The sequence below is a fragment of the Triturus cristatus genome, chromosome 3_1, assembly GCF_964204655.1.
Source record: "Triturus cristatus chromosome 3_1, aTriCri1.1, whole genome shotgun sequence".
NCBI classification, from domain to species: Eukaryota; Metazoa; Chordata; class Amphibia; order Caudata; family Salamandridae; genus Triturus; species Triturus cristatus.
Window position 1 is genome coordinate 197,023,552 of NC_140583.1, and position 24,056 is coordinate 197,047,607.

A 24,056-nucleotide genomic window follows, 5' to 3' on the forward strand; every position below is an offset into this window, starting at 1 on the left:
GTGTCGATGAGAGGAAGCAGGCACTGCGTTGATTGGAGCGGGTGAAACGAAAGTCATGGAAACGGTGCTCGGGACTCAGGCTGCTGTGATTATTCAGTTGCACAGCAGACGCTGCATTGATTCTTCAACCACACAGCAGTGATGTGTCAATTTTTCAGCTGCATGGTGGTGCTGCATCAAGAAAATGAGTGCTGAGAGTCAATGCATGGATTTTATCACATGTTGTCACTACCTAGGGCGCAGGAGCTGGATTTGGCACCATTTGGCAAGTCAGTGCTCTCAGCAGACAAGTCCAGGCACAGGTAGGTGAAGTCTTTGATGACCCTGAGACTTTTTAATAGGAGGTAAGCACGCACATTCCCTTGGCGAACCTTGGAAGCAGGATTGAGAAATGAAAGTCCAGTCCTTTCACTCCCAGGACAGAAGCAGCCAGCAGCAGGCCAGCACAACAAAGCAGCACACAGAATGTCAGTCTCTCCAACATCATCCAGATCTTCTTCCTGGCAGAATGTTCTTTAGTCCAGAAGTGTTCTGATTTGAGATTTTCAGTGGTCCAATACTTATTCCCTTTTCTGCCTTTGAAGTAGACAAACCTCAAAGGAAAGTCTTTGTAGTGCACAAAACCCTGCCTTTTCCTGGTCTACAACCAGACACACTACAGGTCGTTGGAGACAGCTTTGTGTGTGGCAGGCATAGCCCTATTCAGGGGTCAGTGACAAATCAGTGTAGTGATGGCCCATCATGATATGCAAGTCACACCTCAGCTACTTTTATGTGACTGTCTTGAGTGGATGCACACGAGCCCAACTGTCATCCTAAACCAGACGTGAATTCTACAGGCAGGCAGAGGCACAGAACTGTTTCTAGTAGTGGTATGTTCCAACACGCAATTTAAAAACCAACCTTACCAAAGTTTGTACTTTCATATTGTGAGTTGAGAGACCCCAAATTGAATGGATGAATGAAATGTGCTTGCAAAGAGCACGGCTACTCAACAAGAGTGTCCCGGAAAATGTGGTTCATGCATAACAGGACCCAGAGCCAGGTTTTGAGGTGTTTCTTAAAAGCTATTAAATCAGTTGTGGCTCCCAGAGTGGCAGGTAGTTGGTTCCATGCTAGAGCACCAATAAAATCCGAATGATCTGCCCCCATACGGGCCAAGCGAACCTTGGGGATGCAGGTAAGGTCAGAGGAGGAGGATCTTAAGGTTTGGGCTGGTACTTAGCGGCTCACGCGCCTTTTGAGCCTTTCTTTCACAGGAAGCCAATGATGAGCTTTGAGATAAGGGGTCATGCGTGTCCTGTGCTTACGTCTAAGGATCGCCCTGGACTTGGAGTCTTATACAACTTGAAGGCGCTGGATGAGGTAACCAGGCAGACCCAGCTACAGGACGTTAACGTAGTCCAGTCTGGCAGTAACCAGAGCCTGGACCACTGTGTTCCTGGTATCAAGTAAGAGAAGCAGGAGGAATGTTTTTAAAACTTTTCCAAATCTATATCAGCTCCTAATTGGAAATTACGCTTAAAGGATATTTCAAGGCAATCACTATGTTACCCTATAGGAGGGATAGTCTTTGTAATAATGAAAAACAAAATTAGAAATATTTCAATATTAGGCTATGTAAAACACACCAGTGCCTGCCCTACTTTTTAAATACACTGCGCCCTTTCCATCGGGCTGCCTAGGGCCTACCTTGTGAATTACATGTAGCAAAAGGGAAGGTTTGGGCCTGGCAAGTGGGTGCACTCACCATGTCGAAATGAAAGTTTAAAACTGCACACACAGACACTGCAGTGGCAGGTCTGTGACTTGTTTGCAGGGCTACTCATTTGGGCTTGCACAATCAGTGCTGCAGACCCACCAGTATAATTGGATTTACAGACCCTGGTTACGCCTGGTGAGCTTTACTAGGGACTTACTAGTACAACAAATATGCTAACGATGGATAAACCAATCACCAACACAATTTAGACTGAGAGCATATGCAAAACTAAACAAAGCAGGCAGTAGGGGAAGTCCGCGCAGGGTAGTGCATAAGTATCTCCAATTCACGTATTACAAACAGTGTAAACGCTTCAAGGCCTCCGTACAGTGACGACCCCACTCTGTAAAAATGTAGGCCTAGGCCCACATATAATACAATTGATTAATGATCGGCAACCTGAGCAGAAACACAAATGTAGAGACACATATAAAGTTCAAGTCTCAGTCCAAAATATAATTCTTCTTGCTTTATTCCAAAAACTTTAGGTACACTTCCATTTTCCAATCTTCTCAACACTTGTTGCCCAAGCCATAAACAATGCCAACACGTGTTTCGTCTATGTGGCTGTACGCCATAGACTTCATCAGGGTTAGAACAAGAGCAAAACAGCTAGATTACAATGTATTACTCCAGTTTCTCGTTAGGAAAGTGTAGTAATTCCTTCACCCATAGCGTATCAGCCAATTGTGGGCATTAAACATGACAAGAGGTGTAAAAAGTGTCAAAGTTAGGTCATCGAAGGGGCAACTTACTGAATCAATCAAAGAAGAGAGAAGGAGCGACATATAAGTCAAGAAAAGCTCACCACCTGTGTAAATAAATATTCATATGGAATCAGACATCAAAAATATATATATAAATATATGTTAGTCGGAAAAGGAATAGTTCAAAGCCAACATCTCCCCACCTCATAATGCTCATAACAAATGCATCATACACTTACCAAACAAACACTAATCATAATAACTGTAACATGAAATTCTAAACAGAACTTGGATTTTAAGGTATGGGATGTTTACTAGACGCCTACTGATATATTACCCGAGTTTAAAATTGATTTAAAATAGACTTAAAAATAGAAGCATATCTGTTTTTCATTGAGTACACATAGATACATTTAAATTAAAAACATTAATTTGCATTTGTAAAAAAACTTCCCACAAGAATTCAATACAAAACCAACAACCTGCTACTAAATTAACAATTTCTAAATGAAAATTAAATAAATTATGTAAAACGTACCAACCATATTAAAATAAACATAAATATTATTGTAATACTAATAACTTTAAAAAAATGCCTGTTTTTGCGTAATCAACCTCAATTTTTGGACTGATGCTGCTGTGTTTTTTTACCGTAAGCACTGGGACTCTACTAACAATTCCAATTCACCCTATCAAAAAAATTCCCTTTTGACAGGAGCTGAACCCTCCTTTTAAGTATTAATAAGTCACCTCTAAGTAGGCTTTAATGGCCTTATGGCACGGTCCATGGTATTTATAAGTAGAAAATGCACAATTTTAATGTTAAACATGCCCTTACTGTGATAAGGCCCCAAAAGCTATGTTCACTGTAGCAGAGTTAGCTGTCCAATAGGAAACCATTAGGATTCAATATTACATTTAATAATGTTATCTCCGTCTAGGAAAAACTTTCAAAGTTAGTTCTTGGAATTTTTAAAATATTTTTACAGCCCCTTTCACTGGTAAACACACATTTTAGAGTAAGTCAATGTAGATAGCCACATCTTGCCTGCCGAAAGCCTCTAGAAGCCAATTTGAATGGGCTTCCAACTGTCACCCAATGGCACTTAATGGGGTGACAACTTCCTCTCAGAGCTGAGACAGGCCTAGGGTGCGGGGAGGTGTTCTGCTGATTAGGCAGGATGTTAGAAGTGTGTGCTGAATTAGTCTTGTGGGGGTCTTGGTGCCTGCTGCCACCATCTCCGATTTCTAAACAGCCAAGCCCATCCCCAAATTTCAAAGAAATTAGGTGGTCAAATATTTTTTCTGACCAGGAGTTCGATGTATGGTGCTGCGTCCCGGCACTTATGATGATGATGATTATTAGTATTATTATAATTAGTAGTAGTAGTAGTACTATTAAAGGGTCATAATCATACAACAGAAAAGTGGACAGAGGACAAGTTGAAAAGAATGGCTGTTGGTGAAAAGAGATATTACAAGATATCAACCCTTGTAGGCAAAAGTTCTTACACTGAGTTGAAATATTAAGTTTTGGAGACCGAAATTATATTGCAGCGATATAAGTTATGCAAGATTCTAAAAGGAAAGTATATTATGGCGCAAACCACTTTATAGAGTCAAACTTTCACAAAGTATATGCCAAATGCTATGCACAGGAGCAATGCTATAAATTTGCTTCCAAAACAAATGGGATGTCTTTTATACAACAACCGTAGGTGGCTGAATTGCGTAGGTTTATATATCTGCATGACTCTTAATGTGCTCCTTTTCTGTGTAAAACAGCATGGGCAGGCATTATCTGTCACATATCATATGCCACACACATGCATGATGAAAAGAACAACAAATTCCGTTTGCCATATTTACTGCCCTAATCTGAGCAACTAGTAACAGAAAATTTAATACCTATTAAACAGGAAACGTAAATTGTGAACTGCACACTTCACCTCTGATGAAGTAATCACCCTTGCAGAAAGCCACCGGTGGTCTTTTTCACATATCAATGTGGCTGGCATACAGGCTGCTCCTTTATGAGCTCCTCAGGCTGGAGTAGTTCTGGCTACTTACTACTTGAGATACATTCCTTGTGCATCTTCTGACACACTGGAACCCCTGCAAAGGACGCATATTGCTTTACGCTTACCACTCTGTTGGTAGATGTTCCTCAGCAGAGTTTGTTGAGGGAGAAGAACTTCTGTTGCTTAACTAGGTTGGAATCATGTCATTTGTTCACGGAAAGGCTTCAGTTGGAGTAAGGTGGGACGTACCTCAGTGGGATTTCATGACCAGCAAAAGTGGGGTACTTGGAGGTGTCTGCAGTTTGGGATGGGGTGAATTGGACCCCGCTTCATCTTCAGATGGAATCGGTACCACAGAAATGGAGTTTGGGGATTTATCATCTCTATTCAACTCTCTAGACTGAAGAACCCAGGAAAAAGCCTAGCTTATCTTTGGGAACGGACTACCTGCTCTTTGAAGGATGTTGTTTGACTCATGGAAAGGAGTACAAACATGCCAGTAGAAATGGAGGCAAAATACACCAGCTCAGTTTGATGTTGCATTAAATCGCCTCCTACAATGATGACTTTCTTCACTGTTCTGTGAAATACGTATTGATATTATTTTAAGGACTCTTCTTTCGTTATTAATTCTTGTGGTACTGTTTGTCAGTTTATGATATATTCACTATATGGCTACATGTTTGTTGCCTAGCTGCTCTTTCTTCATCTCCCAATTTGCAACATTATTTCCTCTGAGTCCTCTCACTCCTCATAGCCACAACTACTGCGGGATGCTAAACTGCCTTATGAAATGTGGCCATAGCTCACACAGCGGTGGCAGGCACTGGTAAGCACGGTGGTTGGTATGGCGGGGTGGGGTGGGAGGGGGGGTCAGTTGACAGAATAGGTATAGTTAAATAAATATAAAATACCTATTCTGTCGCCTGATTTCCCCCCTGCCGCGCCCTGCCCCACTGCGCTTACCTGTGACAGCTGCCGCTGAGCTCACACAAGGATTTGTACACACTTAACCCCACTAAAATGCTGAATTCTAAACCTATGGCCTCAGGGACAGGCAGATGTTTTAGTCAATCTGGCATTTCCCCGGTATGCTTGAGCTAATGCAGACTGCTTTTGAAAGACTAGGGAAACTCATAGTGCCTCTGTTACTTTCCCCAGCTCCCTGAGATTTATTGTAGTAGGCACAAGGATGCTTCAAAAGAGTCCGAAAAAGAAAGAGGGAGAAGACATAGAGAGAAAGCGATCAGGGAGAGAGTAGAGGGGAGGGAGAATGGATAGATAGATAGATGCATGGGTGGATGGATGGATTGCTAATTCATGTAGATGAAGGAAGCTCGGGTGGTTTGAGCTTTTTTCCCAGGGCTGCATTTGGTTACCTGGTAAGGCCCTGAGCACCCACTTACTCTGATGTAGTGCCTAAAATCAGAGCCTAAGTGATGGGACTTTAAAAATGGACCTCGTGTTTTTCTCTCATAACACCTCTTGATGGAAATACCTCATTGACACTGCTTTTGAATTTCTCTCCAAACATGAAAATCCCTTGTGGTAAAAAAAATATCCACCTCATGGTCACCTCTGTTTAATGTCAATCCCTCTATTTCTATCTTTAATACTTGGAAAAACATGATTCATTCCTCTTCTGTTCACATCAACAAATTTGACATCCACTTTACTGCCCTGAAAGATTCCATCTTAAAAAAGCTTGCAGCATCTAACCTGTGAACATTTTCTCTGTGTCTTAGGCTTTCAAGCAGCTGCGACCCATCCCTATGGGCTGAGGGGCCATGCCCCCTCATCTTTTGGCCACTATAAAGAGTGTCTGTCAGGCTGAGCAAAGGTCAGCCTGACGGGCACTCTTTATTTTCAGGTCAGTCAGTCAGGAGCTAGACATGCTCTAAATGTACAGGGTCCTGGCAGCCTGAGCTGAACTTTACCGGGTTGAAGAAGTCACAGCTTCTGTGGGTGTGAGCTCTTCAGCCTGGCCATGGACCTCAGGCCCTCCCCCTCTTGATGAGGAGGAGCATCACTGATTGTCATGAAACTGGTAGCTACAGTTCTGAGCCCTGACGTGCCCAGGAAAGAGTGTCAATCACTGACACCTAGTCATAGAGTTGGATAGGGTAGGAAGTGTCTCTGACCCCATCCCACTCTGTGACAAGTGAGGGACTGTTGCCTTCCCTCATTAGCAACACTCCTGGGATGTCCAAGACAGAGCTATGCCCAGGTAAGTTTGATTTTATCTTTAATGTATGGTGTGTGTGTGCATATGTGCATGAATATTTGGAAGTGAGTGTTGTGAATGGATGTGTATGTGTGTACATGTGTGTGTGTGTGCTTGAAAGCATGTGTGTGAGTGTTTATTTGTCCGTTTGTGCCCCAACCTCCCCTCTCCCTGCTAAAAGTACAGGCCACCACTGCTTTCAAGGAGCCATTTCCTGACTTACAACATTCTCTTCAGAATCCGTTTTTATCTTCTAATTATTCTTTTTTTAACCACCTCAATCCAGAATCACCTGAAGCACTGACTTTAAATAAAGCATTTTACATTTCCTCTCTTGAAATTGGCTCTCATCTCTTTCACCCTAACACTTCACCCTCCCACATTCTTCCAATAAAATCCCAATACACTGTCTCCCCTCATATGCTTTTGCATTCTCTACCTATTCTTTGTTGCACAGGGGAGAAAACTACAGTGAGATACACAATGTTCCAGTTTCCCCTTGAAGCATAGACAGGACTGTTCAATAATTGATTGCAGGAAAGTAGAATCTGCTTCTTATGGTTACCCCCACTTTTTTGCTTGATGTGATGCTGTTTTTGACTAGTCTGACTGGGATCCTACTAATCAGGAACCCAGTCTATCTGCTTTCTCCCTAAATTGTTGTGTTCAATACTAAGGTACATCCCAGAATGGATACTGGGGTACCCTTGTCCCCCTCTAGTATATGGTACCCATGTACCCAGGGCATAGGTACCCCAGAGGTCTCCCATGGGCTTCAGCATGTATTATGCCACCCATGAGAGACCATTTAAAATGGAACTACAGGCCTGGCATTGCAGCCTGTGTAAGTTGGTGCATGCACCACTTACTAAAGATATAGGTTTACTATATCCAAGGGTCACTGCACTTAAAACCTATAAGTCACCCCTATAGCAGGCCTTTATAATCCAGAAGGCAGGGTGCTTGGTTCTAAGTGAGAGGGTGCCCCTACATGAGCAGGACATTCTCCTGGGAAAGCAGCCATATAGTATATAGAGGGGCACAGCGTAATGGCACAATGACCATCTCGAATACGGATGCAACGAATCCTATCATGTTTGTTAACAAACATGTTGGAATCATACCTCCCACACCGTAAAAGGTGTGGGAAGTATGATTCCAAGCACTGGACGAGCCTTCCGTTAGGCTCTCAGTGTTCCGAGTACCACCAATCTAGCCCCGGACAGCACATAATGGTTGCTGCCGACCAGAGACACATTTCTGCCCTCCTGCTGCTGAGCCAAGCTTGATTAGGGGAAGGTAGAACAATAGGCATCCTGTTGTAGGGATGTGTGACCACCTCCCAGATAGGATTTAGTGTATTAGGGCTAGGTGGGTGAGCTTGCCAGCATGAAAGTCTGCATGAGGGGCACGTTTGGTGTTTCTGTGCATAGTTCAGTTTAAACCAGTCCTGGGAGCCATTGGATCCCGCTCTGGCGCAAAACTGGACAAAAGACATGGGAGTAAACTTCCCCCTGTCCAGACGCTCCCTTGGGAGGGTCCCCTGAATCATCCTTACCCTTTCCTTAGGGTACTTAAGGGCTTACCTGGGTATAGGTCCCAAGAAAAATTGTGCGATAAGATTCAGAACTAAAACAACTGCACTTCTACCATCTGGGCCCTATGGACCTTGCTGGACTGCATTTGGGCCTGACTTCGTCTCCCTTCCAGTCTGCTGCATCATCTGTGCTTGTGCATCATAAAGGAACCTTCCAAGGCCTGTGAAGTATCAAAGACAACCAAAGTAATCTCCCTTGGAGTGAAGGAGTCACTCCCCTGCATTCGCAGGCACGGCAACTAAGTCCACCGGTCTGATGATCCTGAGCTCCCTAAGAGCCCATAGGCTCTGCATCACAGGTGGTGGTTTTCCACAGCTCCAGAGGCCTGCTCTACACTCTCACCAAGTTTGAGGCTAGTGGTCATCGTGGGGGTGCAATAATTGAACCCCTGAGTACTGCGTCCCCTTTACAGTTGCAAATGCTTGTTGTCGTCTTTGCAAGTAGATCTTTGGGCTCCAAGTAGCGCTAACCTCGAGCACCTCCAGTGACCAGAATCTTCAGCCACACCGCATCATGTGCATCCTGGCCTGCATCTTTTGCTGAGCTGCTTGCTGTCCTCTCGCGACTCCAGTTTCTCCGGTCTATGGGTCCACTTGAGGGTCATATTTGTTTTCCTTAGGCTCCCCTGAATGCTCGGGGCCTGCTGTGACTCCACTGCTTGTGGTGAGTCTCCTGGACCTTGTTGGTACCAACTGTACACCTTCTTGACTTCCTGCATGGGTTGGATTTGCTAAAGCTTGTTGGGGCTTTCCCAGGACACCGACCCCTCAGCACTCAACATCCTTTCTGGGACACCTCTTATCCAGGTCCTGGTTGTTCTCAGCGTCGCTTGGTCCTCGCAGCTGCCAAGTCAAGGTCATGTCATCTTTCCCGAAGCACCAGACATTGTTGGGCATTAGTCTTCCAAGTCACCTGGTCACCCCTGAGTGACATAGACTCTGTCCCTTCTACTTTCAGGTATTCCCCCTAAGAATCCATGTTAGGATTACTCTGGACATCTTCTCCTCTCCCAGCAGCGGCACTTTCCGGAAGTCCTTCATTTGGTTCGCCAGTGGTTTGCGATGCCTCTTCACACCTATGCACCCGGCGTCCCTGGGATAGGTAACTTGGGTACCATGGTATCCACGGGCTGGGTGGCTCTCCAACCTTCTGTCTTCCACGGGGTTTCTTCAGGGTCCACTTGGAAGGGTCTGTAATCTCTAAAAATATAACTGCGACTTGCACATAGACATGTATGGAGCATGCAGTCGTGTTCACACACTGCACACACTCTCCATCGGGTCCTTATCTACTTACCTTGGGTGGTTCTGTAGGTCCCCAGCAATTCTGCATCCTCTCAACATTGTTGTGACTCCAGTCGTGGTTCTTATACCACTTTCTGAGCATATGGTTTGGTCCCCCCGTGGGCCCACTGTTTATTAGTGCTATTTACTGTGATTTCTTTGCTTAGGTATTGTTAAGGTAATGTGTGCTTTGTGGCTATCTCCGTGTGGGAGATACTGTAAAGTACTAGATAGTGTTATATAATAAATACATATTTTTATAAATACTTTGTGTGGTTCCTTTTCATTTAATCTATACTATAAGATTGCATTCTGGTAAAACAAGCTGGTTTACACTCCTTCAAGACTAAGCCTGAAGGCTGCTCTCCACAGCTACTACTTGGATAGCTTTCTAAGGTTGTCTGAGACCTTCTAAATCACCATAAGGGTTGTCTGGACTGGTGAAAGGTGCCCACTTACATTAGTGGACATCATATATCAGGCGGGCTTCTCACATTGATGCACATGCGTACCTGTTAATTCCACATTGTATATTGTCTATTGGTGATGGCTCTAAAATGCTACCTTTCAATAGTAAAACTATTCTCTTCTAACTATTGCACATGCTTGAGCACTCAGCTCTTAGAGATCTTCCACCTGAAATTGATGTCTTGATTAGTTTAGATTGCTCTTTTAAGAGCATTGACCTACTAGTGATGAAAAATTCCAACAGCCTTTGCCCCGGGAAAACAGGTACTAAAATCTTGTAAGACATAGACATTCTCCAGAATACTAGCACAGAAGGAATCATGCATCCTCGCCCTAGATTTAATCAGCCATTATGGCATTCCTGAACTGCGCCACATTTAGAAATATTTCACCCTATCATGGATTGACTTTTGCCATCTGACTGCTCAATCTTAGGTCTTGATAGGGAGGAACTCAACTAGAAATAGATATGTCAAATAAACTATCTTACTGGGAGAGCAAGTAGTGACATTCATCTTTATTCATCTAGATTTCACTGTTTGCATGAGATACAAGCCTTTTTATTGTTGGGGATTTAGGGTATATTACTCAACAGTCACCAGTTTCACTCTATTTGCTAAACCTGTCAGGTGTGCAATAAAGATAAAGATAAAATACCATACAGTATACTTTGAAATGAGCTCGCAATAACTGTGCCTATATCCTTTTCAACTATCTTTTGGTTTTAATTGGTTCTATTGTTAAAGGTAATCTTTCTTAACAAGAGGCCACCAACCCTGCAAGTCATGGAACTATTGACTGATTCTCAAACATCTTAAAAGGAATCTCTGACATGATGCTTATACTTCTACCAATTTCCATACTAAAACATGGACTTAGCGATACCTAAAAACATGGTTGACAAAATCTTACATTTGGACTTTATCATCAGCACTCATCTGTATTAAAAGCTAGATGAATGCCTCCATCCACAGTTGAATATTTTAGGAGTTAATTTACAGTTTAGTGGATGGGCTGTTAAACTATGAGGGCAGTGACAGTGAAGGCCCCACTGTCTGGTCATCATCTTTTGTGGGAGAGTTTTGCAAAAGTGCTACCATAGATGTTGTGGCTTTGCAAGGATTTGTTGCACACTGATAACCCCAAAGTGGGCCTGTAATTAAAACAAAGTAATTACACTGATGTTCAGAGACTTTCTCCTTATTGTGTTGCTCAAATGTGAATTTTCCTTAAAGAAATGAAAAGACAGAGGCGTTTGGCAAAACAGGAACAAGTTGATTTAATCAAATGCAGCGGACAGGAGAGTCTCAACAGAATGTGTCAGAGGAAAGTCTCTCAGCTTACAAAGTTTTGGCTGGTATTATATACATCATGATGCACAAAAAAACCTGGACACAGATGGCTCATGACCTCGTGGAGAGCTAGTGTTGGTGAGTGTGATCACTACTTGTGGTGTGCCCGTCATCCTGATTGGCTGAGTGTAGTATCTAGATTTGTTGTATTTTGAGGGAATATAAGCTCTTGGCCAAACGTGTTTTTTGGGGCCAATGGCCTCGGACTAGTTTGTGGTGCAACTACCTATCTGTTGGCATGAAACAATCCGAGCACTCAACATTAATGGAATCATCCATCTGGAAAAATCAGGCAACACGTGTTTCGTCAATAGGTGAGTAATCCCTCAACTTCATCAGGGCTGAAATCAATAACAAATCGTTGCAAGCAGAAATACATATCAAAGTAACTGGCTGTGTGGTGTAGGAATGCAAAACCAAGCAATATGCATATGGCAGTGCAGCAGCAACAAAGAGTGCCTTCAGGGAGAGTACTCCCGGCTTCACATATGTATACCAGAAGGTTCCACACCATAAGTTATGTATTTTCGTGAGTGCAGCTGCTGCTTGTCAGCGGCTGCAGAGAGTGGCACCAGGTGGACTGTGGGGATGCCCCACGCACTTCCATCCCGGTCCAGTCCATCATCACCCTCCTCAAACCCTCCCCAGCATGGCCTATGAAGCAAATTCAACCCTGGGCATGCATACACACAACTTGAGAACCCCCAGGGGCCACAAGAGGGGCTCTAGTGGACTAAACGGGGCGACTTCAACATAGCCACCAATTCACCACCAAATTCTTATCCCCATTTACAAGGTATGAGGTATCTATCACCTGACAACCTCATAACCTCGACCCCCTACTGCCCTTACTCCCAGCATCTACAGGGCAGAGTGTGTGCTTGGAACCCGGTAGACTGGAAAGACCCAGATAGTCCTACCACCTCTAGCACCCCCCCTGCATGGGTGAGTGGCATGCCAGATGCCAAATCCCTCACCAGTTCTGTGCTCCTGCTCTCAGCAAGATAAAGAAAGGAATGTAGAAGTGGAGTGAGGACATAGCTTCCTCAGTGTTAAGCTGCAAATAACTTAAGTGTCAGAGCTACATTAACAGCTACATAAACAGCAGCATCAATCAATCAATCAATCAATCAATCAATCAATCAATCCATTTGTAAAGCGCACTGCTTACCCGCGAGGGTCTCAAGGTGCTGGGGGGGGGGACTGCTGCTACTACTCGAAGAGCCAGGTCTTGAGGAGTCTTCTGAAGGTCGGCAGGTGGAGGGTGTTCCATGTCTTGGCAGCGAGGTGGGAGAACGATCTGCCACCGGAGGTCGCTTTTCGAATGGGGGGGACTGTGACGAGGGTGAGGTTGGCGGAGCGAAGCTGGCGGGTGGGGTTGTAGAAGCTGAGTCGTCTGTTGAGGTACGCTGGTCCGGTGTTGTGGAGTGCCTTGTGTGCGTGGGTGAGGAGCTTGAAGGTTATCCTCTTGTTGACGGGGAGCCAGTGCAGGTCTCCCAGGTGGGGTGTGATGTGGCTGCGGTGAGGGAAATCGAGGATCAGGCGTGCAGAGGCATTCTGGATGCGTTGAAGTCATTTCAGGAGTTTGGCCAAGGCTCCTGCGTACAGGGCGTTACCGTCGTACAGCCTGCTGCTGACGAGGGCCTGGGTGACTGTTCTTCTCGTTTCGGTGGGGATCCACTTGTAGATTTTGTGGAGCATGTGGAGGGTGTTGAAGCAGGAGGATGAGACGGCGTTGACCTGTTTAGTCATGGAGAGGGTGGAACTGAGCATGAATCCTAGGTTGCGTGCGTGGTCTGTGGGTGTTGGAGCTGATCCCAGTGCGGTCGGCCACCAAGAGTCGTCCCAGGCCAAGGGGGTGGATCCGAGGATGAGGACTTCCATCTTGTCCGAGTTTAGCTTCAGTCGGCTGTTCATCATCCACTCGGCGACGGCTTTCATTCCTTCGTGGAGGTTGGATTTGGTGGTGTGGGGGTCCTTGGTGTGGGAGAGGATCAGCTGGGTATCGTCAGCGTAGGAGGTGATGTTGAGGTTGTGCAGTCGGGCTACGTGGGCGAGCGGTGACATGTAGATGTTGAACAGTGTAAGGCTGAGGGATGAGCCCTGGGGTACACCACAGATGATCTCGGTGGCTTCGGAGCAGAAAGGGGGGAGGCGGACGCTCTGGGTTCGGAGAAGAAGGAGGTGGTCCGGTCCAGGGCCTTCTCTTGGATCCCAGCATCGTGGAGGTGTACGCGTAGGGTGCGGTGGCAGACCGTGTCAAAGGCGGCAGACAGGTCCAGGAGGATGAGGGCCGTGGTTTCTCCATTGTCTAGCAGGGCTCTGATATCATCGGTGGCAGCGATGAGGGCAGTTTTGGTGCTGTGGGTGCTGCGGTACCCGGTGTGTGATGGATCCAGGATGTTGTTCTCCTCGAGGTAGCGGGTCAGTTGTTTGTTGACAGTCTTCTCGATGACCTTCGCCAGGAACGGGAGCAGGGAGATGGGCCGGAAGTTCTTGAGGTTCTTGGGGTCCGCCTTGGGTTTTTTGAGCAAGGCGTTGATCTCGGTGTGCTTCCAGCTCTCCGGGAAGGTCGTTGTCTTGAAGGAGGTGTTGATGGCTTTCCGGAGATGGGGTGCGATGGTGGTGCTGGCTTTGTTGAAGATGTGGTGTGGGCATGGGTCTGACGGAGATCCGGGGTGGATGGTGTTCATGATTTTGATGGTGTCGTCATCGTTTATGTTGGTCCAGGAGAGCAGGCAGTTGGTGCGGGTGGTGGTCATGGGGGTGGAGGTCTCCGTGGTTGTTGTGGCAGTTGTGGCGATGAAGCTGTTGTGGATGTCTGCGAACTTACGATGGAAGAAGGAGGCAAGGGAGTCGCACAGGTCCTGCAAGGGTGGGATGTCGTTGGTGTTGGAGCTGTGGTTGGAGAGTTCCTTCACGATGCTGAAGAGTTCTTTGCTGTTGTGTGCGTGGTTGTCTAGGTGGTCTTTGAAGGAGGCCCTTTTGGCGGATCTGATCAGGTGATGGTGTCTGCGGGTGGCTTTCTTGTGGGCTGTGAGCTGTCCAGTGTCTGTTCCCGGTGCCACTTCTTCTCTAGCTTTTGGCAGGATTATTTGGAGGCCTGGCGGTCTTCAGTGAACCAGCTGGCTACTAAAGGGGAGGCATCACGCTACCAGCCGTATATGGAATAAACTGAAAAGGGGTACAGCTGCAGCAGCAAGATGTGAAACATGCAAACCACGCAAATCTGTGATTCCTCCATAGAGGTCACAGGGCACAGGAGGGACCGCTTGGGGGCACTGTACCTGGCACTTAAAATCTATCGAAGCTCCTGCCAAACCAGTTAAACCATGCGCTCTAGAAAACCAAGGATGCCGGCGGTGGGACTCAAGAATTGGGAGCAGAGGGCAGACTGACTGGAACCCATAGAGGTACCTGATCAGATACTTGATCTAACAACAAACACACCACCGAACGGCCTGCTGACAAACTCAACCCTACAGTATCAGGAAACCGGTCTCTTAGGATCCAACACTCCACTCTTTCAGCCGAAAATCACATCTAAATTTCACTACCTCAAAAAAACAGGCTCTGCCATTTTCGCTAGCAACTCAAGCATCAGGGGCCTGCCAATTTCCCTGAGCCCGATAGTGACTATCAATTATGGGGGCATCAAGTTTGCGTAGTCACGCTACGCGAAGCTACGCGAAAATGTTAAAGTGCTATGCGAGCTACGCGTATCTACGCGAGTGGGCGTAGTTGCTTGTTGCGCCTGTTCGTGATTCTCTTGTTCGGGAAAGCGTTTTGCGTGTTCGGGGCGCTGTTTGCGTGCTCGGGGGATAGTATCTCGCTAATTTGCCCATGCGGTCGCCTATGGGCGCGGCCATCTTGTTTTTCAATTGTCCTGCCCATTCGCGATGCCTTATTTCCTGTTCCGGGTCGCATATAGCGTGTTCTTGATGCGCATTTCATGTTCGGGAACGCTTTTTACTTGTTCGCGATGCTTTTTGCATGCTCAGGGGAAAATATTGTGCAAACGTACCCACGCGGTTGCGATGGGAGCGGCCATCTTATTTTTCATTCTATGCTATGGTTCTGGGCCTGCTTTTCTATCCTCCCACAATCTTTGCAATCCTTATTTTTTTACACTGTTTTTTAAGGTTTTTTTATTTATTATCTATCTCTCTCTGTCCCTAAGTCTATAGTTTGCATTTTATTTCTACTTTTACTGTGTTGTTTTTACTTTTCTACTGTTTTATATTACTTCCTTCTTTAAGCTCCAACTTCTTCCCCTAACTTTATTTTTTCCTTCTAACTTTTCTCTCCCGCCTCCCACACACCCCAGAACTATGGTGAAGGGTAGCACTACCGGCTCCGAGGGCAAGGTGCCTGCGCCCAAGAGTCGCCTGCCTTGCGGCAGACTGCGCCCTGCAGGGGTGCAGGCCCGACAGATTTTTTGCGAGGCAGAGGTGGCCGCCCTTGTCTTTTTTGAGCAGCGCCACCTCCCCTTGATCTTGGCAGCAGGCGGCAGGTCAGTCTCTGGGTACATTACCCAGGAGCGTCACCGCCGGTGGGCGAAGGTGCGCCGGGCAGTGTTTCGCTGCTCAGGGGTCCGGCGCACCCATAACCAGATGATCCACCAGTGGTCAGGCATCCTGGACTGGGAGCAGGACCTGTTGGATCTGCTAGGTGTCAAGGTTGTGGGGCTTAGTGAGTAGCTAATATATGGTAGTATAAGTATTGTGTATAATTTTTTTACGAATAACAAGAATACTGCTGCTTACATTGCAGGTAAATTATGTTTCAAAATCTCCTGTGATTGTAGGACACAGGATGCTCGGCGCTACTCTTACTTGTTTGTAACTTTGCGCTCGCTTGGGCTGATTATTATGTAAGAGTTTACTTTAGAGAACTTAAGTTAGGTAATGCTATTGCTAGAGAGACTCTAGTCCTTCCTTTGTCCTCCTGTCAAATAGTGGTGGATGGATTGATAGGTTTAGTTAGTATTAGTTGATACATTTTTAGCGGTCTGCGTGACGCATCCTCTGTCACTGAGTGCTGCTTACCCCAGTTCTTAGTAGAACCTTTTGTAGTTTTTTTAGTGAGTGGTAGGATTAGCAGTGTCAGTCACTAGAAGAACATCAGACGCAACCAAACAACAATTTGGTGTATGCACAAATTTACGCATGTGTCCTCCATCTCATCAATGCATTTTTGAGGGCTAAAATAAATGGAAATGCAGACTTAGTGAACAATTGTCCCATCTGGAATAGGTGGGCTAGGTCAGGTGGTACTTAGGCTTAGTTAGTATTCTGGAAGCAGAATGGAACACTGGATTAGTGTTCATAAATAAGTAGACGGTGCTTAAATCCGGCAAGCCAGTAGTCAATCTGATTAGATAGGTCAATTTTATTGCAATTGTTGTTTCCTAAAAATCCTTTGAGCGTTTTTTAAAAATATGTTATTTGTTTCACAGCAATCATTAATGTTTGTCTCTTTCTTTATTATATCTTACATGATCAGCAGCACCCAGGGGCAAGCATACTGGGTCCGAGTAGACGGGACAACCAGAGGACCGCTCCTCTACCGAGGGCTCTGATGCTGGCCCCAGTAAGTCCTTCAGTGGTTAATATTAATAACTATATTTCCCTAACTTTTACTGCACCTTATTTTTTCCGAACTATTAATTATGGTTCCACTTCCTAATTCTATTTTTTACAAAATCTTCTTTGATCTTGACTGCCTGTTTCTAAATTCTGGTTATGTCTGCCTCTAAGTTCTAACTGCCTCTGCTATGACTCTCTGTACTACTACTATTAGTCTGTCTGTAGATAAGCTTGCCCAGTTGGCCACTCTTTATTTAAGGTTTTGAATAAAACTCAGATTGACCAATAGCTCTAGCCACTGAGTCCAGTCCTTTGGGTTGTCCTCTTCTAGTCTTCTTAATCTTGAGGCTTTGACAATTCCCACCAACAAAATGCCCAACCAGATATTTGACTATTTTTGATAGGCTATAGTACATATTACTACTGTTGTGGGGATTCTGCACAGCCACATACAGAACTATGCACAAGAAAATAGGATGTTGGTGATGGGAGGTTGTACCTTCCTCACACCTCAGTCAGAGCCCACAATACCCTGACCGACTAGCTATAGTGTCTCATTAGGTCCCCGAACCCCCACCTGAAGATACACAATGATTACACAACCCACAACATAACACCCTTTCACTCACTCACTTGTGTAAGTCCATCACCACACCAAATACCACTGAGTCTATGTGTAAGTTCAAAAGGTTTATTTTCAACTAACAAGCTCTCTACGTTGTTCTATAATTCAGTATACTACAGCAAGCTCCAACAGCAAAATGCATAAGATTAAAACAATAAACATTGTTACAAGTGCATAGAAGACAAAAGATCTGTGTGAATTCTGGGAGACCCCTCACCGTAGAATGTAGAAGTACTGGTTACATGCATCATAAGCTCTCCAAATCTCTGGTTCGTAGAAGGGAATGAAATGAAATGAAATGAAAGGTGTTGCTTGTATAGCGCATCTGTCACTCCTAACGGAGTCTCCTGGCGCTGCAAATGTCAAAGATCAGCTGTGTAAATTAAGACCTAAATTAGGGCCAGGCAGCAGGCATCAGATGTTCCAAAGATCCATGTCTTTAAAGCCTTTATGAACTGCTCCTCCTGTTCAATTGCTCTGAGTTCCTTTGGCATGTAATTCCAAGCTTTTGCTCCCAGTACCGTGGCTGATTTCCCTCCTCTAGTTGTTAGTTTGAAGCCAGGCACTTTAAGCAAGTTTGCAGCACTAGATCTAAGTGTTCTCGCTGTAGTGTATGGTTTGAATCTTGTTGAAAGGTATACCGGACCAAGGCAGCGGTATTTTCTGAAAGTCGTCACCGATAGTTTAAACACGATTCTTTTATGAACTGGGAGCCAGTGAAGGGTCTTCAGGGCGGCAGAGGCAGACGCTCTACGAGGAAGCCCTAGGACCAATCTGTCTGCTGCATGCTGAACTACCTATAGTCTCCTCAGGGTGGCTTTATTAATCCCTGCGAGAAGACTATTGCAGTAGTTCAGCCTTGATTGTATAAGAGCCACTGACACGGTTTTCCTAGCGGCCAGCGGGATCAGGTTGAAGAACTTTCTCAGAGTTTTGATAAGGCCAAAACAAGTCCCTGTTACCTTTCGGACATGGGATTTGAAAGAGAGGGAAGAGTCAAACCATACGCCCATATTTTTAGCAACCTCCACCGTTGATGTGGGGATCTTCCACCTGTTATGAGAAAAATGGTTTGCGTTAGATAGTATAATGCAAACATTTCTCAATCATGCCAAAAAGTATACTATGTTATGGCTAAGCAATATGGACTAACTGAACTCCATAGCAAAGTGGCTTGTTTTTCGACCTCTTCTACGCAACGCTCAGACAGTAGCTGTATGAGCTCATGTAGGCTCAAAGGCGACTTACTGCACAACAAGCTGCGAGGTAACATGCGCAGAAGACATGAAGCTAAAATGGTTGAATGGCTCAGGCTAACTTTGCAAAGAGTAGAGTAGACTATAATGACCCTAGAGACCATAACACTACTAGTGTCTACTGACTCTACTCTAGTACCCGATTTGGACTAGTGATGTATGTTGTATATGTATGTATTAACTATTTTTTCAATCTTGCTAGTGAAAACGAATAAATAGGGGGAGGTGTACAGGCATCTAAAAATGTGTAATGGTTTTTCTAGGCGTACTACCAACCACCAGTGCCAGCGGCAATGGCGATACGGCCATTCCGGAGGGGGCAGGATATGCGGCACCTGCAGGAGCTACAGGGGGTGAGCCAGCTGCAGTGGCGGGTGGCGGTAAGTTATATTCCTTACTTATTGACATTACACTAGCTGGAAGGGTGTTCACTTCACTCACTGTACTGTTGAGACTTATTAATTATGAAGCTGTAGTGAACATTATACAACGGTTGAAGAAGACACCCTTTACTTATCATTAGCCATGCATTAGCAATAGCATTAGCAGAGTGAGTTGAGTAACCAATGGCCTCTTCTATCTGACTCTAACTCAGCGGTGAAAGTTTTATGGAGAAGACTAAAAGTCAGATCAGATGACCTTGATGGATGTGTTGAACAAAAAGGGAAAGAAGGGTGGAAGGAGGAAGGACGGGTGAGATGTAATTTGACTGGCAGAGAAGGATACGTTGGAAGCATGCGTAGGTGGCCAATAGGAATCAGATGCATGGGTTGTTGAAGGATGGGTGGAAGGTGAAAGAAGATGCCTGCCTGGGTGGGCGACACAGTGTGGGTGGATACTGGATAGCAAGAATCATCAGCGGTGTTTGGGTCAAACTCAAAGCCAAGGCAAGCAAGGAAGGAGTGGACGCATGGGTGGTTGTTGGTCAAACAAACTAAGGTTTGTTGAGAGATTAAGAAGAATGATAGACATTTACTTTGAATGGATGGATGCCTGAATGTATTCATCATAGACAGCATAGGTGGAGACTGTCACTGGATGCAGAGTCTTAGTTTAAAGAGAATGCAAAAGAAACCGCGCCAGAGTAGCAAAAAAGTTGTATTTTCAGAATACAGTTGAATCCAAGTAGTTTGCAAGTACATCATATATATATATATATATATATATATATATATATATATATATATATATATATATATATATATATATATTACTGCTCCCAAGGTGCCCACGTGGCAGGAAAGCACTCCAGAACCAGCGATGCCTCTCGATGCCCCAGCAGAGGAAAAATGCGGCCAGACGCGTTTCGAGTTCCCATCTCTTTTTCAATGGCCGTTCACCTGTTTCCTGTGGCCAAGTCCCGCCTACAAACTCTGCTCCTGCCTCCTGATAGGCGAGTGTGTGACTGGCAGTTCCCACAGAATTGTGGTTAATGTAGTGCGGCACCAAATAAAACCCTGAATGGGTGCCAAAGGATAAGGATCACTCATGCACGCCCTGAATGGGCTGACCCCTCTGTAAACTTCTTCTTGGCTTAGATTCCCTCGAGGAACTGGGGAGATCCCCAGCTGACGACCCGCTTATGTTAGAGCGGTGGTGCTCTCCTCGCGGCTGGACAAGCCGCGTGTAAATTACTGCTCCCAAGGTGCCCACGTGGCAGGAAAGCACTCCAGAACCAGCGATGCCTCTCGATGCCCCAGCAGAGGAAAAATGCGGCCAGACGCGTTTCGAGTTCCCATCTCTTTTTCAATGGCCGTTCACCTGTTTCCTGTGGCCAAGTCCTGCCTACAAACTCTGCTCCTGCCTCCTGATAGGCGAGTGTGTGACTGGCAGTTCCCACAGAATTGTGGTTAATGTAGTGCGGCACCAAATAAAACCCTGAATTGGTGCCAAAGGATAAGGATCACTCATGCACGCCCTGAATGGGCTGACCCCTCTGTAAACTTCTTCTTGGCTTAGATTCCCTCGAGGAACTGGGGAGATCCCCAGCTGACGACCCGCTTATGTTAGAGCGGTGGTGCTCTCCTCGCGGCTGGACAAGCCGCGTGTAAATTACTGCTCCCAAGGTGCCCACGTGGCAGGAAAGCACTCCAGAACCAGCGATGCCTCTCGATGCCCCACCAACAGAGGAAAAATGCGGCCAGACGCGTTTCGAGTTCCCATCTCTTTTTCAATGGCCGTTCACCTGTTTCCTGTGGCCAAGTCCCGCCTACAAACTCTGCTCCTGCCTCCTGATAGGTGAGTGTGTGACTGGCAGTTCCCACAGAATTGTGGTTAATGTAGTGCGGCACCAAATAAAACCCTGAATGGGTGCCAAAGGATAAGGATCACTCATGCACGCCCTGAATGGGCTGACCCCTCTGTAAACTTCTTCTTGGCTTAGATTCCCTCGAGGAACTGGGGAGATCCCCAGCTGACGACCCGCTTATGTATATATATATATATTGTGTATAGTTATCAAGCGCCTTCCTCCAACTCCGAGGACCACTCCCTACCTATGTTAATTTATTTTCGACTGTGTCAGCCAGCCTGCAGAGGGTGGCCTATCTGTTGGTTACACAATCATCAGAACAAAGTACCTTATGCAGTAGCGGTCGAATTTCACCAAATGCAATGCAATGCGCGCAACAAAATTAGTTTTATTTATTTATATGTTTACTTACATGTAATCGGCCGTAATTCATAGTTTACTACCCCCCACCCTGCCCCTTCCCCTCCCCACATCACCGCCCGGCAGCACTCCCACCACCGACCGCTACTGACCTTATGTCGTCGTCCCACATATAAGCAATGATCATTGGATCAGATATATAATCTGCCTTTTTGTAGTAGCCAGGGCAGGGTGAAAGTGAAATTGAGCAATTGCCCTTCATGTAACAGAGAGAGTATGGCCAGTGCCACCGTAATAGAAAAATACGAGCTTCCCCACCTGCAGACTGTTGTAAATAAAACTAACGTGAGTCTGCGTCATGACTCATATGTTTGTCTTGGGTGCAAGCTTAGCTGACTGAGCTGGCATGCCGGCTACAACAAGGTTATGTAATTTCGCTAAACTAGAGATAAGAAGAAGATTGGTGTACTGTGTACTGGAGTCCATAGTGCTAGTATAATGCCTGAAACTCCCACAGAAGTTAGAGGCCGAGGAAGTGGGAGGATAGATACTTACCACAAATGTTATGTACTGTGCTTGCTGGTGCTACTGTGGCACTATGTGCAGAATTAATTTTGTGTTACTGTTTTGCTAAGAGTATTGGTTACAATATTCTTTTTCTTTCTTGATATAGATCCTCCTTCCCAAGAAAAATCAACAAGGAAGGAGTTGGCAGCAAAGGCACGGCGCTGGAAGCTGGAGGCCATCTGCCAAGAGTACCGGCGGCTAGTGACTTAGGCGGAGGAGAAGGCGGCAGCAGCTGCAGACTCCTCCAATGCCCCGGACACCAGCCAGACCCCGCCTCCAGCGGTATGGCACCATGATCAGGCAGCTGCCCGCCGCCTCACTTTAACATCCAGCACTGCTGCCCCCCACCCTGGATGCAGCTGCAGGGCATTTCACCGACAGATGCTCCTCCGAATGGCACACCTAGAGGAGCACCTAGAGGAGAGGGGCAAGATCCTCGTCGACAAACACCTAAAAGCCCGCCGAATCTAAGAACTATCTATGACCCCATTGGCTTGCCCCTTTCTTATTCCTTTTGTTGGTGGGTGGGAATTGGGTGTTGGGGTTTATTACTATGGACATTGTTTGGACTTTTTCGTTTTGGACATTGGTTGGGGTTAGGGAGAGGGGTGGGTCAGGTGTGGGATAGTTTACTTTTGTTAGGGAAATAAATTATATTTATACTTAAACATATGATGTTAATGTTTTGTGGGGGGGTTACTGTTTTACAAATTTACGTCACATGGTTTCCTTGCTGCTGCAGGGCCGCAGCCAGTGTTTGATTTAAATAATCTTCTGATTTTGTAACACACAAACAGATAGATGCGTTACCCCTCACTGAGTTATTTGTCCTACTAGTACTGTCAGTCTCTCCTCTTAGTCCATTATACCTCCCACCAAACTTATCTTACCTGTGATTGATGATGATTAAGTTAGGCACAGCGATGGCTGCATGGTTTCCCAAGAGAATGGAGAAGATTCCATTGTTGTGGTTGTAGTAGTAGACACTGGCAGTAGCATTTGCAAAAAAAAAAAAAATGAGACAGTCACTCGCCTGAGAGAGACTGTGGGAGGAGTAGTAGAACGAAGTAAAGTACACTACAAAAGAAGACTGCCAACAAACAAACAAACAACATTGCAACTGCTAAAGTAAAATAAAACATAATGGTGGCAGGGACAGCCTAGTAGAAGAAGTTACATACTGTTGTTGTGTCGAGTCACTTAACACAATCGTAATTCGTAACCTTTACTGCTGTTTGGTAGGATGTTGATGATGAATCCAATCAATGCCGGCAATTAATTATGATGTATTAGGTCCCTTTGGAAAAAAAATTGGCTTGCACATAAACTGAGCATGGGTGGGCAAGCAGAAGAAGATCCTCGCCCTGCCTTGAAATTGAATTAGTGTTGCTTTCACCACATCTGCCCCAGCAAGCGTGTGATCAATTGTTGGTGTACATTTAATGTAGTCACACCTCAATATAAATCACACAGCCTGGGGGAAAAGGTTTTAGGGTTTGATGAATGGATGGTAAGGGGGGTTTGGGGAAAGGTTTGACAAAGAAAAACAGTATGTATGGACACAACACAAGCAAAACACAATCTTGGCAGATGACCATGATCTTATTCAATAAATCTGTAAGGGAGAAAAAGGAAATGAATGCATGATGACGATAACTTGATGGTTAATGAGTAGTACTTACTAACTACTACTAGACAATTAGACAGTACAGTGCAGCAGTATATTAATATGCAATTTGCCTTGCCTGTCTGCCCTCAGAGAGACCCAAATTACATGTTGTACCGGGCTTACTTTTAAAGATAGAAAAGAAAATAAAAAAATAGTTTTAGGGATCAATTAGCAAACAAATAACAACAACACACAGTCGTAATGATTGAAGAGAAAAAGGAATCAAATTAATTAAAAGGCGAATGATGAATGATAGTAAAGTTACTGTATTATCACTGCAAGACCACTGACTCATTGTCAGTGAAATTGCTCTCACTCCCTCGCA